The sequence below is a fragment of the Oryctolagus cuniculus genome, chromosome 8 (genome assembly GCF_964237555.1).
Source record: "Oryctolagus cuniculus chromosome 8, mOryCun1.1, whole genome shotgun sequence".
In the NCBI taxonomy this organism is placed as follows: Eukaryota; Metazoa; Chordata; class Mammalia; order Lagomorpha; family Leporidae; genus Oryctolagus; species Oryctolagus cuniculus.
Window position 1 is genome coordinate 79287065 of NC_091439.1, and position 18443 is coordinate 79305507.

An 18443-nucleotide genomic window follows, 5' to 3' on the forward strand; every position below is an offset into this window, starting at 1 on the left:
AATCAATGAATGTGGTACATCTCATTAACAAATAATTAAAAACCATATGATTATCTCAATAGATACAGAGAAAGCATTTGATAAAATACAACATCGTTTCATGATTAAAAATCTTAAGCAAATTGGGTATAGAAGGAATATATCTCAATACAATCAAGGCAATGTATGACAAGCCCACAGCCAGCTTCATATTGAATGGTGAAAAGCTGGAAGCATTTCCACTAAGATTCAGAACCAGAAAAGAATGCCCACACTCACTATTATTGTTCAATATAGTTCTGAAAGCTTTAGTTAGCCATTAGTCAAGAAAAAGGAACCAAAGTGATACAAAATGGAAAGTAGAAGTCAAATTATTCCTGTTTGCAGATGATATGGTCCTATACATTGGAGAGCGAAAAAACTAACTCCACTAAGATATTATTGAAACTCCTAAGAGAGTTTGGCAAAGTTGCAGGATATCAAATCAACATGTAAAAATCAATAACGTTTGTATACACAAACAAACAATGCCATGGCTAAGAAAGAACCTGTAAGATAAGTACCATTCATAATAGCAACAAATATATTTAAATATCTTGAGGTAAATTTAACCAAGAATGTGAAAGATCTTTATGATAAATGTTAAAAACAGTAAAGAAAGAAATAGAAGAAGACACAAAAATGGAAAAATCACCCATGTTCATGGATTGGAAGAAGTAACAACATCAAAATATCCATACTACCTGAAGCAATTTACAGATTCAATGTGATCTCAATCAAAATACCAAATATGTTCTTCTTAGATCTGGATTAAAGGATCCTAAAATTCGTATGGAATCACTAAAGACCCTGAATAACTGAAGCAATCCTAAGTGATAAATATAAAGCTAGAGGCATTACAATACCAAGTTTCAAGATATATTAAAGGGAAATTGTAATGAAAACAACCTGGTACTTGTACAAGAATTGACATGTGGACCAAAAGACCAGATTAGAGGCCCCAGAAACTAATCCTTGCATCTACAACCAACTAATTTTCGAAAAACAAGCTAAAATCACTACCTGGGGAAAGGATGGTCTCTTCAACAAATAGTTTTGGAAAAATTGGATCTTTGAGTGCAAAAATATGAAACAAGACCCCTATCTTACACTCTATACAAAAATAAATTCACAGTGCATCAGGGATCTAAATGTAAGACCTGAAAACATGAAATTACTAGAGGAGAACATAGAGGAAACTCTGAAAGACATTGCAATAGGCAAAGACCTCTTGGATAAGAGACCAGAAAAAGAGGCATAAAGTGAAAAAATAGACAAATGGGATTACATCAAGCTAAGAAGATTTTATACAGCAAAGGAAGCACTCAACAAAGAGGCAATGAAAAGAATAGGAGAAAATGTTTTCAAAATATATGTCTGATAAAGGATTAATATTCAGTATATAAGGAGCTCAAGAAACTCATTAACAAGAAAATAAACAGTCCAGTTAAAAAATGGGGTAAAAATATGAACAGATATTTTTCAAAGGATGAAATACAAATGACTCATAGGCACATGAAAAGATGCTAAAATTCAAAAAACAGAAAAAGGAGAAAGAAAAAGAAAGGTAATGTCTCTGTGTATCAGTATTGCTGCAAATATAGTTTTGTAAAACTTTGTTTTATACCTTTTTGAAACCAGTGGTTAAAAATGTTATACTGGGGCCACCGCTGTAGCATAGTGGGTAAAGCCACTGCCTGCAGCGCCGGCATCCCATCAGTTCATGTCCTGGCTGCTGCACTTCTGATCCAGTTCTCTGCTATGGCCTGGGAAAGCATTAGAAGATGGCCCAAGCACTTGGGCCCCTGCATCCAGTTGGGAGACCTGGAAGAAGCTCCTGGTTCCTGGCTTCTAACTGTCCCAGCTCCAGCCACTGTGGCTATTTGGGGAGTGAACCAGCGGATGGAAGACTGCCCTCTCTCTGCCTCTCCTCTCTCTGTGTAACTCTGACTTTCTTTTTTTTCCTTTTCCTTTTTTTTTTTTTTTTCTGACAGGCAGAGTTAGTGGGAGAAAGAGAGACAGAGAGAAAAGTCTTCCTTTTCCATTGGTTCACCCCACAAATGGTGTGCCACACCGATCTGAAGCCAGAAGCCAGGTGCTTCCTCCTGGTCTCCTATGTGGGTGCAGGGCCCAAGCACTTGGGCCATCCTCCACTGCCTTCCTGGACCACAGAAGATAGCTGGGCTGGAAGAGGAGCAACGAGGACAGAATCCGGCACCCCAACCAGGACTAGAACCCGGGGTGCTGGCGCCGCAGGCGGAGGATTAGCCAAGTGAGCTGCGGTGCTGGCCATAACTCTGACTTTCAAATAAAAAAAAAAAAAAAAAAGAATACTAATACAATTTTAACGATCTGTGATTGCTTTAAAATTTACTGTATATGGGTAAAATGGTCATTTTTTTTCATTCAATTATCATTTATGACCATTGTCTATATTCCCACTAAACTATGGTCTTTTTCATTTGTTAAACTTTTATTTGGGGGAGTACTAAGCCTTTTTACTGTAATGTAAATTTACTATATGCTATCTCAAAAGCAAAACAAAAAAAATAAAGGGAGAAGGATTGTGAGGGGGAGGGGAAAAAAGAAGGAAAAATAGATGCTCAGGATCACTAGGCATCAGGGAAATGTAAACAAAAACACACAGTGAGGTTTCACCTTACACCAATAAGAATAGCTATCATCAAAAATCATAAAAAAATAGAAAATGCTGGCAAGTAAATGGGGAAAATGTACCCTAATATACTGTTGGTGGAAATTAAACTTATACAATCATTATGGAAGATAATATGGAAATTCCTCAGAAATCTGAAAATAGAGCTACCATATGACTCAGATAATATGGAAATTCCTCAGAAATCTGAAAATAGAGCTACCATATGACTCAGCCATCCAAATCCTAAGAATTTACCCAAATGAGGCACTGGATTCTGTCCCTGTTGCTCCTCTTCCAGTCCAGTTCTCTGCTGTGGCCCAGGAGAGGATTGGAGGATGGCCCAAGTGCTTGGGCCCTGCACCCACATGGGAGACCAGGAGGAAGCACCTGGCTTCTGGCTTCAGATAGGTGCAGTGCACTGCCTGTGGCGGCCATTTGTGGGGTGAACTAACGGAAAAGGAAGACCTTTCTCTCTGTCTCTCTCTCACTGTCTAACTCTGCCTGTCAAAAAAAAAAAAAAAAAAGAATTTACCCAAATGAAATGAAATCAGCATATGAAAGAGTTATCTGTAACCTCATGTTTATGGGAACTCAACTCACAATAGCTAAGATATGGTATTAGCCAAGATGTCCATCAACTGATGACGGGATAAAGACATTGTGGTATATATACATGATGGAATGCTACTTGGCCATAAAAAATAATGAAATCCTGTTTTTCACAACAAAGTGGATGCAACTGGAGATCATTATTTTTAGTGAAATAAACCAATCCCCAAAAGACAAAAATCATATGTTTTCCCTGATTTGTGATAACCAAAACATAGGATACAAAAAATAATGTATATGAGTGAAAGACATATTGAGATTTGATTATTATTTATAGTCTTTGTCTAAACTCTTGAGGGACAGTGGTTTTTCTAATTACTACTTATTGAATTCTTTGTTTAGTGTACGGTTAAGCTTGTGACTATAAGTAAATTGAAAGTAGGTCATTGTAAAAATTAAAAGAAAAATAAGGAAGGAGTAGAAGGGATAGGATCAAAGGAGGGAGGGAAATTATGGGAGGAAGTATTATTATGCTCTTAAAACTTTATATATGAAATACATGAAATTTGTTCCCTTTATATAAATATCAATTTTTAAAATACCACAGTGTGATGCCACTATACTACCACTCACAATGGCTAAAATTAAGACACAGGAAAATGGCCTGGAAATTTGGTATAAAGTTAAACATAAAATTATACGACTTAGACATTCCACTATGGTATTCACTAAAGATTAATGAAAGCAGGTTTCCATATGAAGATTGAGCACAAGTGTTTGTGGCAGCTTGGTTTATAATAGCGCACAGCTGGAAACAATTGAAATGTCCCTCAACAAGACAATGGAATACAACTCAACAATTAAAAGGCATGAAATGTTGATATAGTCACTGCTACATGAAAAACACAAAGTTATAAAAAAAGTACTACCTGATACCACAAATAAAATTCCAGAAAATACAAAAACAACCTGTAGTTGCAGAAGTAGATCAGTATGGCCTTGGACAATGGTGGGTAGGAGAGGATGATGATTATACTCATTTTGGTGAATGGAGTTATGGATTCCCCATATATTCACTTGTCAGAAGTCATTGAATTGAACCATTTGAATATGTAGTTTATTATATGTAATTATACTTCATTAAAGCTAAAAAATACAAGTATTATCTGAAAAAGAATCCTCTGGCATTCATTAATTACTTGGCACAACCTTTGGAACTACTGATAAGTTTTAAAAAAATTTTATTTATATAAAGGAAACATATATATGCAGTTTTAAGAGCTTAATGATGTTTCCAGCCTACTCTCCCCACCACCCTCGCTCCCATGCACCCTCCTCCTTCTTTTCTTTTATATTTTTTTCAATGACATACTTTCAATTTGCTTTATAATCACTAACTTTCTCTTCTACTAAATAAAGAATTCAACAGATAGTAAGTAGAACAACCACTATTCCTCATGAGTACAGACAAGGGCTATAAACAATAAATCCCAAAATGTCAGATTTGTTCATCTACATTACATTTGTATGTGTGTGTACTGACAAGATCTTTTAATTGGAATATTATTTCTCAAGCAGCATGCTTCTAAACTGAATGCTGTATGATACAGGATATTATAAAATTTAACCGTAGCAGGATTTTCAGAATCAATAATATGATGGTACGAATTATAAATCTAGATGCAATATCTAGTTTACAAATCTTTCCAAAATAATTTGATGAATAAGCTATTTTGATTTTTTTAAAAAACAGCCTCTTATGTCATTAGCATTAAATAGAACCCACTTGAGAAATGCCACTCTGGTCCTTTATCTCCAATGAAAGAGTTCCAGGAAGCTTGATTCCAATTCCTATTCTACAAATCACCAGGTCACCCCTGTGGTTCCCAAATGTCAAACTCATAGAAAAAGAGTACAATGGTGGGTACCAGAGGCTGGGTTTGGGATGGTAGGATTGTTGGTCAGAGGGTACATAGTTTCAGTTAGATTTTAAGGATAAGTTTTTTAATTGCTAGAAATAATATACTGCGATGGCGTTAATGACTTTATGCCAATTTTAAAATTAATTTTATATGAAGTTAAATATTTTTCATATGATTGTTGTGTGTAGCCCTTGCCTATTTTTTTGTTAGACTGTAGTCTTTTTATTTGTTGAACATTTTATTTAGCATTGCCATTAAGCCTTTAGCTATAATGTTTGTTAAGATTATGATCAACAAACCTAGAAGAAATGGATAGATTCCTGGAAATATGCCACCTACCAAAACAGAGCCATGAATATACAGAAAACCTAAACAGACCAATAACCAGGATGGAGATTGAATCAGTAATAAAGACCCTCCTAACTAAGAAAAGCCCAGAACCAAACAGCTTCGCTGTTGAATTCTACCAGACATTTAAAGAAGAACTAATTCCAATTCTGCTAAAGCTATTTAAAATAATTGAAAGGGAGGGAATCCTCCCAAACTCCTTCTATGAAGCCAGCATCACCTTAATTCCTAAACATGAAAAAGATCCAACAGAGAAAGAGAACAACAAACCAATTTCCCTGATCAACATAGATGCAAAAATCCTCAACAAAATACTAGCCAATAGAATTCAAAAACACATCAGAAAGATCATTCACTTGGACCAAGTGGGATTTATCCTTGGTATTTAGGAATGATTCCACATTTGCAAATCATTCAATGTGATAAATCACTTTAACAAACTGAAGAACAAAACCCATATAATTATCTCAATATATTCAGAGAAAGCATTTGATAAAATACAACATCCTTTCATAATGACCACCTTAAGCAAATTGAGTATAGAAGGAACATTCCTCAACACAATTAAATCAGTATATGACAAACCCACAGCCAGCATCTTAATGAATGGGAATAAGTTGGAAGCATTCCCACTAAGACCCAGAACCAGACAAGAATGCTCACTCTCACCATTACTATTCAACATAGTCCTGGAAGATTTAGCCAGAGCCATTAGTAGAGAAAAAGAATTCAAAAGGATACAAATTGGAAAGGTGGAAGTCAAACTATCCCTATTTGCAGATGACATGATTCTATATGTTAGGGGATCCAAAAGACTCCACTAAGAGACTATTGGAACTCATAAAAGAATTATTACAGCTCAATTCACAATAGCTAAGACCTGGAACCAACCCAAATGCCCATCAACAGAAGACTGGATAAAGAAATTATGGGACATGTACTCTATAGAATACTATACAGCAGGCAAAAACAATGAAATCCGGTCATTTGCAACAAAATGGAGGAATCTGGAACACATCATGCTGAGTGAAATAAGCCAGTCCTGAAGGGACAAATATTATATGTTCTCCCTGATTGGCAACAACTAACTGAGCACCAAAGGGGAAACCTGTCGAAGTGAAATGGACACTATGAGAAACAGTGACTTGATCAGCCCTTGTCCTGACTGTTGATGTACAATGTAATACTTTATCCCTTTTAGCATTTTTTGTTCTAGTACTATTGGTTGAACACTGTAATCAACACACAATTATTCTTAAGTGTTTAACTGAAAAGTGATCCCTGTTAAATATAAGAGTGGGAATAAAAGAGGGAGGAGATGTACAATTTGGGACATGCTTAATCGGACTTGCCCCAAATAGTGGAGTTAGAAACGTGCCAGGGGATTCCAATACAATCCCATCAAGGTGGCATGTACCAATGCCATCTCACTAGTCCAAGTGATCAATTTCTGTTCACAATTGATCACACAGATAGGTCTAAGAGTCAAAGGGATCACATAAACAAGACTACTGTCTGCTAATACTAAGTGATAGAATCAAAAAGGGAGAGAATGATCCAACATGGAAAGTGGGATACACAGCAGACTCATAGAATGGCAGATGTCCTAAATAGCATTCTGGCCTCAGAATCAGTCCTTAAGGCATTCGGATATGGCTGAAGAGCCCATGAGAGTATTTTAGGCATGGAAAGCCAAGACACTCTGGCAAAAAAAAAAAAAAAGAAAGAAAGAAAGATCTCTGCGAGTGAGATCCCAGTGGAAAGAACGGGCCATCAGTGAAGGAGGTACCTTTCTCTGAAGGGAGGAGAGAACTTCCACTTTGACTATGAACCTGTCTGAATAAGATCGAAGTCAGCAAACTCAAAAGGCTTCCATAGCCTTGGCAACTCATGACTAGAGCCTAGGGAGATTACTGACACCATGAACAAGAGTGTCAAATTGTTAAGTCAACAACAGGAGTCACTGTGTACTTACTCCTCATGTGGGATCTGTCCTTAATGTGTTGTCCAATGTGAAGTAATGCTATAACTAGTACTGAAACAGTATTTTACACTTTGTGTTTCTGTGTTGGTACAAACTGATGAAATCTTCACTTAATATGTACTAAATTGACCTTCTGTATATAAAGATGATTGAAAATGAATCTTGATGTGAATGGAGTGGGAGAGGGAGCAGGAGATGGGAGGGTTGTGGGTGGGAGGGAAGTTAAGGGGGGGGTGCCATTGTAATCCATAAACTGTACTTTGGAAATTTATATTTACTAAATAAAAGTTTAAAAATGTCAGGATATAAAATTAATACATAAAAATCAATAGCCTTTGTGTACACAGACAATACTATGGCTGAGAAAGAACTTCTAAGATCAACCCCATTCACAATAGCTACAAAAAATGTAATAAATTTAACTAAGGATTTCTAAGATCTCTATAGTGAAAATTTTAAACATCAAAGAAATAGAAGAAAACACAAAAAAATGGAAAAATCATTCATGTTCATGGATTGGTAGAACCAATATCATCAAAATGTCCATACTACTGAAAGCAATATACAGATTCAATGTGATTCCAATCATAATACAAAGAACATTATTCTCAGATCTAGAAAGCAATGATGCTACAATTTATATGGAAACACAAGAGACTCCAAATAGCTAAAACAGTCTTATACAACAAAAACAAAAGCAGAGGCATCATAATACCATATTTAAGATGGGCTATGTTCGGTTATAATCAAAACAGCATGATATCTCAAAAAAATAAAGTAGAAGAAAAATTAAATTATTGAACAATAAAAAGGATTAAAAATAAATTTTTGAGATCTGTTGCATAGAATGGTGGCTATAGTTTATGTAATGTAGATTTCAAAATTGATAAGAGCAAATTTCAAATTTTCTCTAAAAAGTAAATGTGAAATCCTGGGGACCAGCATTGTGGCACAATGGGTTTTGCTGCCACTTGTGGCATCAACATGCAATATTGGAGTGCTTGTCCAAGTCCCAGCTGCTCTGCTTCCAATCCAGCCCTGGATAATATGCCTGGGAAAGCAGTGGAGAATGGCCCAAGTACTTAGTAACCTACCATTCACATGGGAGACATAAACAGAGTTCTGGATTCCTGGCTTATGCCTAGACTGGTCCCAGCTGTTGTTGTCATTTGGGGAGTGAACAAGTGGCTGGAAGATCTCTCTCCCTCTCTCTCTCTCTCTGTCACTCTGCTTGTCAAATAATCTTTACCACATAGCCCACACTGTCTTCAGACACCATGGGTGGTGTGTCCACAGTGGCCCCAGCACCCACAATTTCCTTCTTGTGCACCTTGGATTCTTGATGAAAGTTCAGGTGAATGTGGGCACTGCAGTCAAGACACTCAGTACATTGAGAGGCACAAACAAGAGCTTAACTACAGGAAATCCTGGTTGTAGGCTAGAGACACTGGAAGACATATCAGAAGTCCCATTGTTTTGTTTTTTTTTTTAACTTTTATTTAATGAATATACGTTTCCAAAGTACGAATAATGGATTACTATGGCTTCCCCCCCATACCGTCCCTCCCACCCACAACCCTCCCCTTTCCCACTCCCTCTCCCCTTCCATTCACATCAAGATTCATTTTCGATTATCTTAATATACAGAAGATCAGCTTAGTATACATTAAGTAAGGATTTCAACAGTTTGCTCCCACACAGAAACATAAAGTGAAAAATAATAGATGATTTTTTTTAATGATGATGAAATAAGAGCAGACCTATTGTCATGTTTAATCCCAGTGAGAGTCAAGTTGGGAGTTGATAGTTTCTTTTCTTTTTTTTTTTTTTTTTACAGAGGATCAGTTTAGTATGCATTAAGTAAAGATTTCAACAGTTTGCACCCCCATAGAAACACAAAGTGCAATATATTATTTGAGTACTCGTTATAGCATTAAATCTCAATGTACAGCACATTAAGGACAGAGATCCTACATGAGGAGTAAGTGCACAGTGACTCCTGTTGTTGACTTTACCAATTGACACTCCTGTCTATGGCATCAGTAATCTCCCTATGCTCCAGTCATGAGTTTCCAAGGCTATGGAAGCCCCTTGAGTTCTCCGACTCTTATCTTGTTTAGACAAGGTCATAGTCAAAGTGGAGGTTCTCTCCTCCCCAGAAGTCCCATTGTTAAGGTTGATTAATAGAAATGTATATGCTACCATAAATAAAAATTGTTTTATGTTTTTAAAAAATAATCTTTAAAATAACAAGATGGAAAATAGTTTATTAAATATTAAATATGCATAATATATATGTATACATGTATTAATTAGAATGATTTAATCATTCCACAATATATACAAATTGTCAAATATCATATCATATTTCATAAATATACACAATTCTTATTTGTCAATTTTTTGAAAACCTAAGAAATTTCAAAATCAACTTTTAAATTAAATTTTATATTTCATAAGGATATGAATTTAAGTGGCCATAAAAGAATATGTTAGATTCCATGAGAGCATAATATATTTAGTTCTATTTCTTAAATTTATTTTATTTTTTTGTTGTTTTGATATAGTGGCAGAGAGAGAGAATACTTCTATTTGCTGGCTCACTCCCCAACTCCAGACTGGTTTTGGAGCCAGGAGCTGGCAACTAAATCCCTCTTTCTCTTGTGGGTACCAAAAGCACAATTACTTGAGCCATCCTGGTTGCCTGCAAGATTATATGTTTGCACAAAGCTGAAATTAGCAGCTGGGGGCAGTAATTGAATCCAGACTCTCTGATGTGGGGTGCAGGAATCTTAACTGCTAGGCTAAACACCTGCTGCAAGTTCTTATTTGAAAGTTGGCCTAAAGTAATGGTCCCTGTTAATCATCCTGAGCCCCCTGACTATACTAGAGTGCCAGAGGTCTTTACAAATAGAACGAGTACTGGTGGTGGTTGGGCATGGGAGCCTCAGTAATCCAGAATATCTATAAGAGACAAATCAATACCAATTGTTATCTGATAGATTGCAGTGAGAAACCCACAGCATCAATGCTGTATTCTAACTGCCACATACTCACTATCTGAACATGATCAGGATGGAAAATCAGACAAACCCAGAGAGGCATTTAATAAAATGACTGGCCTGTAATCAACAAGTGTTAAAGTCACAAAAGTCGGCCGGCGCCGCGGCTCACTAGGCTAATCCTCCACCTAGCGGCGCCGGCACACCGGGTTCTAGTCCCGGTCGGGGCACCGGATTCTGTCCCGGTTGCCCCTCTTCCAGGCCAGCCCTCTGCTGTGGCCAGGGAGTGCAGTGGAGGATGGCCCAGGTGCTTGGGCCCTGCACCCCATGGGAGACCAGGAAAAGCACCTGGCTCCTGGCTCCTGCCATCGGATCAGCGCGGTGCGCCGGCCACAGCGCGCCGGCCGCGGCGGCCATTGGAGGGTGAACCAACGGCAAAGGAAGACCTTTCTCTCTGTCTCTCTCTCTCTCACTGTCCACTCTGCCTGTCCAAAAAAAAAAAAAAAAAAAAAAAAAATCTCAAAAAAAAAAAAAGTCACAAAAGTCAAGCAAATAAGAAAAAAAACTCTCCAGATTGAAGGACATTAAAGAGATTTCACAGCTAAACATTAAGCTATAAAGGACATTATTGGGTCACTTATTGAAATTTGAATGGGGACTAGGGATTAGTAAATGGTAACACATTACTATAATACATCAATGTTAGTTTTAAAGGAGAATGTCCTCATTTGTAGAAAATGCACACTAAATATTTAGGGGTGATTTGGGGGTGTTATTACTCTGGTTTGAACATGATTTAGCTCCCAAACTCATGCAGATATTTAATCCCCAAAATCATGGTTAATGGTTCTAAGAGGGTAAATGCTTAAGCCAACTGCTATGTTCAGGAGGAGGGCCCAGTGGGAGGTCCCTAAGGGACCTGAGAGCATGGCATCAGGAGGTCCTTCTCATGAGACGGCTGGTTATGAAACCAAGGTGGGTGCAGCCATTCTGTTTGCTTTCTGGCTCACCTTGTGATCCTTCAGCCACATAGGCTGCTGGAGCCTTGCTGCGTGGCCAAACCAGTGAGGGCTCCTGATTTATGAAGCTTCAAAGACATGAACCAAAATAAACCCCCTTCCTTCTCAAATAGCTTATCTTAGGTATTCTGCTGTAACGATGAATAGCTAATAAAATTGTGTCAGGAATTTATCCTCAAATAGTTCAGATTTTAAAACATCCTTTTTATTTCTCTGTAACTTTTCTGTAATTTGGAGATTGTATCATTTAAAAAAAATCAAAGGCATACCTGGTAAAAGTAGAAAATATATTTATACACACATGCATATATTTAAATATACATACAATATGTGTCATATAAATGTAATCTTAAATCTGCCTTTAGAGATGCTAATTCAGATTTTTATATATTTTTGTCATTTGTTGTTATTTCTACAAAGCTCTAGGTAGTTCAAGCATATAATTGGATAAACTATTTAGAAATCACTAAATCTATTCCCTCATTCCACTTTGCAGAAAAAGAAACTAAAATCTAATGAAGTGATACTATTTGTTCAAGATCATATAGCTACATACTGGTATACCCAATATAATCATAACACCAAAATTTTGTCAAGTACTAGCATATGTTATCTCAACAAATAGATGAACAAACTAATGAAATATTATTCCCACTTACAGAAAAGGAAACATGCTTATAATAAAATGAAAAGTTGCCAAAATCCCCAGAGAATTAGAATCTATGTCTCCTTGATTCCATGGAATGAACTCTTATTATCATACCACGAAATGCTTAATAGTAAATGGGCACACATATTTCTGAATTCATGAATGTTGAATGGTGTCTCAAGTGCATATTCATAATCACACTTTTCTGTAAGCTTTCCAGCCAAAGGAAAGGTTGACAAATTGATTTAAATATTCCAAATAATGATTTGATTGTTATTGTCAATGGTCTTTCTCTTTTGCATTATGAGGCATTTAGCATTTCAGTGTTAGATGTGACATGACTTATCTAAATTTTTAATTCTATAAAAGCTAAAGAATTATATATTAACTTTCAAAAATCTTTGTTCCCCTAGTTAGTTTCAAAATTTCATGGGGAGATACAAAAGGAAGCTCTTATGGTAAAATCAAGATGGGAATTTCCCCAACTTAAGGATGCTGAGGAGGAGAGGATGAAGATGTTAGTTTCAGAAGTTGTAGAGAAATTCTTCATGTCTCTTTTATCATCCTAAGAATTGTCTCACTGGAAAATAAATTATAATTATGGATATGAAACTTTGCTTTAAGCTTTAGATGTGAAAGAGAAAGATGTTTGTGTGTATGAAAGGGGTACTTCAAAAGGCTTGTAGAAAATGGTATTAAAAGATAAATTGATTTGGTGAAAAAAATTTGAACTCACACACAACAGGTCTTCAAAAAGTTCACAGTAATGTGTATTATGAAAAACTATGCATGGATTTCAAATTTCTTTGTACCAAAATATATTTATCCTTTAATTCCATTTACACAAATCTTTTGAAGTCCTCTTGTATGCTGATGAAGTAATATGCATTAAAATATTAATTAAAAGAAAATGGATTAAATATTATTAAAAATAGAGAGGGCATATAATTTATAATTAAATAAACAACAAATTAAGGTCAATTCTTGTTTTGAAAAGCAATTATATTAAATTAAAATGGAAGACATTCATCTCCTATAAAAGCATTCATCTTTGTGTACACCTAAAATCACACTAGAAACATACTTTAACATCACCTTCAAATTTAATTTCTTGAAATAAAGTGAGTGACATCTTTGCTGTGCATAATCCTTTCAGCTTCTTCATTTTATTTTCAACTATTCCATTTGACTCATAACAGAATAGAAGTAAGTGTCACGATCTGTAATGTTTCAGACTCACTGGTGAGTATGTCAGACATCTGATATAGATCAACTAAAGTAATATAGAGTAATATATACAAGGGTGCTTCTAAAAGATTATGAAAATAATTAAGATAAATTTATTTTTTATATAAAAATTATTGAAATCCATGCATATAAGGGGTCTTCAAAGAGTTCATATTTAATGCATTATTATTCATAATGTATTATGATAAAACTTTGTATGAATTTAAAAATGTTTTATACAAAAATAAACTTATCTTTTAATCACAATTTTCTGTCAACCTCCTGTAATATGCTCATATTATATACATAGAGGGTTAGATGACAAATAATCCTTATGTTGGGCACACACAACATTAGATGTTGGGCACAGTTGGAATTTATTTGGCAATTAGACGTGTCATGTTAGATCTATTAAAAAGGATATGGTGGGTTCCTCATAGAAAACTCTGAAAAAACACAGAATTGAGGCTGTGTTAAAAAATATTTTCAAAAAAATATTTTCAAGGGGCTGGCTCTGTGGCACATGCATCCTATATGGGCGCCAGTTTGAGACCCGGCTGCTCCACTTCCTGTCCAGCTCTCTGCTGTGGCCCGGGAAAGTAGTAGAAGATGGCCTAGGTTCTTGGGCCCCTGCACCCGCATGGGGGACCCAGAAGAAGCTGCTCCTGGCTCCTGGCTTCGGATTGGTGCAGCTCCGGCTGTTGCGTCCATTTGGGGAGTGAACCATTGGATAGAAGACCTCTCTCTCTCTCTCTCTCTCTCTCTCTCTCTCTCTGCCTCTCCTCTCTCTGTGTAACTCTGACTTTCAAATAAAATAAATAAATCTTTAAAAAAATTTTTTGGGGCCAGTGCTGTGGCTCACTTGGTTAATCCTCCACCTGCAGCGCCAGCATCCCATATGGGCGGTGGATTCTAGTCCTGGCTGCTCCTCTTCCAGTCCAGCTCTCTGCTGTGGCCTGGGAAGGCAGTGGAGGATGGCCCAAGTGCTTGGCCCCCTACACCCGCATGGGAGACCAGGAGGAAGCACCTGACTCCTGGCTTCAGATCGGCGCAGAACCGCCTGTGGCGGCCATTTGGGGAGTGAACCAATGGAAGGAAGACCTTTCTCTCTGTCTCTCTTTCTCACTGTCTATAACTCTACCTGTCAAACAAATTTTAAAAAATTAAGAAAAAATATTTTCAAGCCAGTACGGTATAGACCAATAAAACTATCAATGGAAAATAACATCATTATACATTTTACTCAAATCTGTTGCATCTCTTTAAGATACCAACTCCAATTTTAATTGCTGGGCCCACATACATCCTGCTGGATGAAATAAAATAATTTATATGTTTTGATTTTATGTTGATCTCAATTCTCATCTATTTTTCTAAGGTCTATTTTTCTAATCTAATTGAAAGGTCAGACAACCAGATGTTACAGGACCATAGAGTAGGTAGATGTAAAGGGTTGGTAAAAGAAAAAGATAACTGAAGATGGTTTCTGTTTTTGTCATTGCCAAAGACATTGTTCATAATATCACCTGTTGAGCTTTGTACCAAATGTTTGTTAGTATGAAGGTCTTTATAAACTTCTCATTGTGAACCAACAGTTTCCAATCACACATAAAAAAATAAGTGATCAAAAATGTTTATACTAATGGTGGAATGCTACTCAGCAATATTAAGGGTCTTCAAGAAGCTCATGAAAAGGTGCCTTATGAAAAAACAATGCATGGACTTCAAAGTTTTTGCACCAACAAAAACATCTTTTAATTATATTTCCCATGAACTTTGTTGCAGCTATTGTTTTGATGTTTTTTAATTTGAGAGACAGCGAGAGCTATCCACTGGTTTACTCGCCTTATGCCTGCAATGGTTGGGGATGGGCCAGGCCAAAGCTGGACACCATAGAATCTAATCCAGTTCTTCTAAGTAGGTGGCAGGGATGCATCCATTTGAGCTATCACCTGCAGCAGCTGGGTGCACATTTTAAATAAGGAAGTGAGATCAGGAGTGAAACCAGAAATTGAACCTAGGCACTCCGATATGGTATGTAGTCATCTTAAACACTAGACCAAACACCCACCCCTGAAAGGCTAGTTTTTGGTTTCTTTTTTGTTTTTAAATTTATTTATTTGAAAGAGAGAGAGAGAGAGAGAGAGAGAGAGAGAGAAATAGAGGAAGAAATCCTCCTTCTACTGATTCAGTCACCAAATTTTTGAAATGGCCAGGGCTGGAGCACTCCAAAGCCATGAACCAGGAAGTTCTTCTAGGTCTTCCATGTGAGTGCATGGGCCCAAGCACTTGGATCATTTTCTGGTGCTTTTCCAGATGCATTAGCAGGGAGCTAGATGGGAATCAGATCAGATGGGACATGAGCTAATGTCCATATGAAATGGCAGACATTGCAGGCAAAAGCTTAACCCACTACTTCATGACACTGGCCCAAAAGGCTAGTTTTTAATAGTCAATCACAAATGACTAAGAGCGTTATCATTTAGATTTACTCTCTACCCCTCATTTTTATTTTAATTATTTTAAGTTGACAACTTTGTTATGCATTTGTCATGTTATATCCCTCCCTTATTAAAAAAGCATATAATACAGGATCCAACATGGCTAAATAGGGAAAACACGTGCTGATTTTGACCTCATGAAGATAACAGAAGAAGAGTGGAGAAACTGCATTCCCAGGGGAGAAATGGAGAGAAGTTCACAGTGGAAAATCTACAGAAAGAGGAGAGATACCATGGAGCAGTGTGGCCAGTACAAGCATGCAACAGCTAGATGGGACACCACCAGAAACTCCTATAGCTGGAGGCTGGAGGAGATGCAATCTTCTTGAAGCAAGTTGAGAGGCACCTATGGCAGTCTGTGTCACTGGTGATATTGCCTGAGAGAAAATTCTGCAGACCACACTGACTTTCAGTCTGGCTGCCAGCACTAGTGGGATCAGGATGGCCACCAAACCCTGTGAAAGGAGAGGACACTGGATTGAAAGAATTAATATCAAAATGCCCATGCCACTCAAAGCAATTAATAGATTCAGTGCTATCTTAATCAAAATATAATGATAGTCTTATTAGATCTAGAAAAAATGATGCTAAAATTCATGTGAAAACACAAGAGACCATGAATAGCTAAAATATTCTTAAATAGCAAAACAAAGCAAAAGGCATCACAATAACAGATTTCAAGTAATAGTATAGGTTACTTACAATCAAAACATCTTGGTACTACCACAAAAATAGACACACAGGCCAGTGGAATAGACCTAAAATGCCAGAAATTAATCCATGCATCTACAACCAATTAATCTTTGATAAATGAGTTAAAATCAATCCCTGGAAAAAGCACAGTCTCCTCAACAAATGATGCTGGGAATATTGGAAATATTGGATCTACACATACAGAACTATGAAACAAGACCCCCTCCCCCACCCCTTACACATTCCACCAAAATCAACTTAAAATGGATCAGGGATCCAAATCTATGACCTGACACCATTAAATTACCAGACAAAAACATTGGGGAAACTCTGTAAGACATTGGTATAGGCAAAGACTTCTTGGAAAAGACCTCAGAAGCACAGGCAATCAAAGCAAAAATAGACAAAGCTGAGAAGCTTCTGTACTACAAAGAAAACACTCAACAAAATGAAGAGGCAACTGACTGAATGGGTGAAAATATTTGCAAGCTATGCAACTGATAAAGGATTAATATCTAGGATCTATAAATAGCCGAAGAGACTCAACAACAACATAAAAAATCCAATTATGTAATGGGCATAAGATATGAACATGCATTTTTAATGAGAAAATTCTAATTTCCAGAGGACACATGAAAAAATATTCAGGTTCAGTAGGCATCAGAGAAGTTCAAATAAAAACCACAATGAAGCTTCATCTTATGTGGTGGAATAAGAAGGCCATGCCAGGATGGCCGCTGGTCATGGTGCCTGCCTGGCGACAGGCTGTGATTGGATGGCTTTGGAAACCACATGGCAAAGGAGCCTGCATGGCAACAGGCTGTGGTTGGATGGCTTTGGAAACTGCCTGGCAACAAGCTGTGATTGGTTAGGGCATAAACTACCCTTTGACTAGATTGACTGCCTTGGCTATATAAGCTGCTGTACAACTGAAACAAACGAGTCTGAGGGCTGATTGCCTCTGGCTTGCTTTTACCCAACTCCCGGGGTCTGCATGGTGACTCCACGCCTCTTGTCCCCACTGCGCTCCTCCTCTCAGAACAAATCAACCTCAACATCTGGCATCCAACGTGACTGAGGAGAGACAGTGTGTTGGACTCAGCGAGGTCCCCACTTGATTTCAGCAAGTAGGCCCTTCAGTGTTTTGTGTGCTGTTCGGTTTTGTGAGGGTGAGCACAGAACCCCCTCCCACACCCCTTTCCTTGTCCTTGTCCTCAGTCGAAGTGACTCCAGGTTACGCACACTGCCCAGAAGCATAATGCTGCTTCTCGGCCCCTCCTTTTACTTTCAGTTCACCCGGCGAATTCACATAAGGGACTGATCATCCCAGAATTCGGAACCAAGTCATCTTCCCTCACTTGAGAGAGGTGATGCTCCAGAGACACTGTGTGGGCATACAGCCTTGACCTAACGAATCAAGGAAGTCCCCCACTAAGGACAGAACATGCATACGATCTGATACACCACTGTCTGTTTGTCTAAGGTAGGGAACCCCCTACCTAATTCCATCAACCACTGAGGTACTAGGAATTTTTTCAATACAGAAGTCTATCTGAATAGAGTGAAAGATAAATTTCTTGGGGCTGGCACTTTGGCATAGCAGATAAAGCTGTTACCTGCAGTGCCAGCATCCCATGTGGGTGCCAGTTTGAGACCCAGCTGCTCCACTTCTGATCCAGCTCTCTGCTGTGGCCTGAAAAAGCAGTAGAGGATGGCCCAAGTCCTTGGGCCCCTGCACCTGTGTGGTAGACCTGGAAGACGCTCCAGGCTCCTGGCTTCAGATCAGCTCAGCTCCAGCCATTGCAGCCACTTAGGGCATGAACCTAAAATATAAATCTTAAAAAAAAAATTTTAAAAAAATAAATTCTTCTCCTT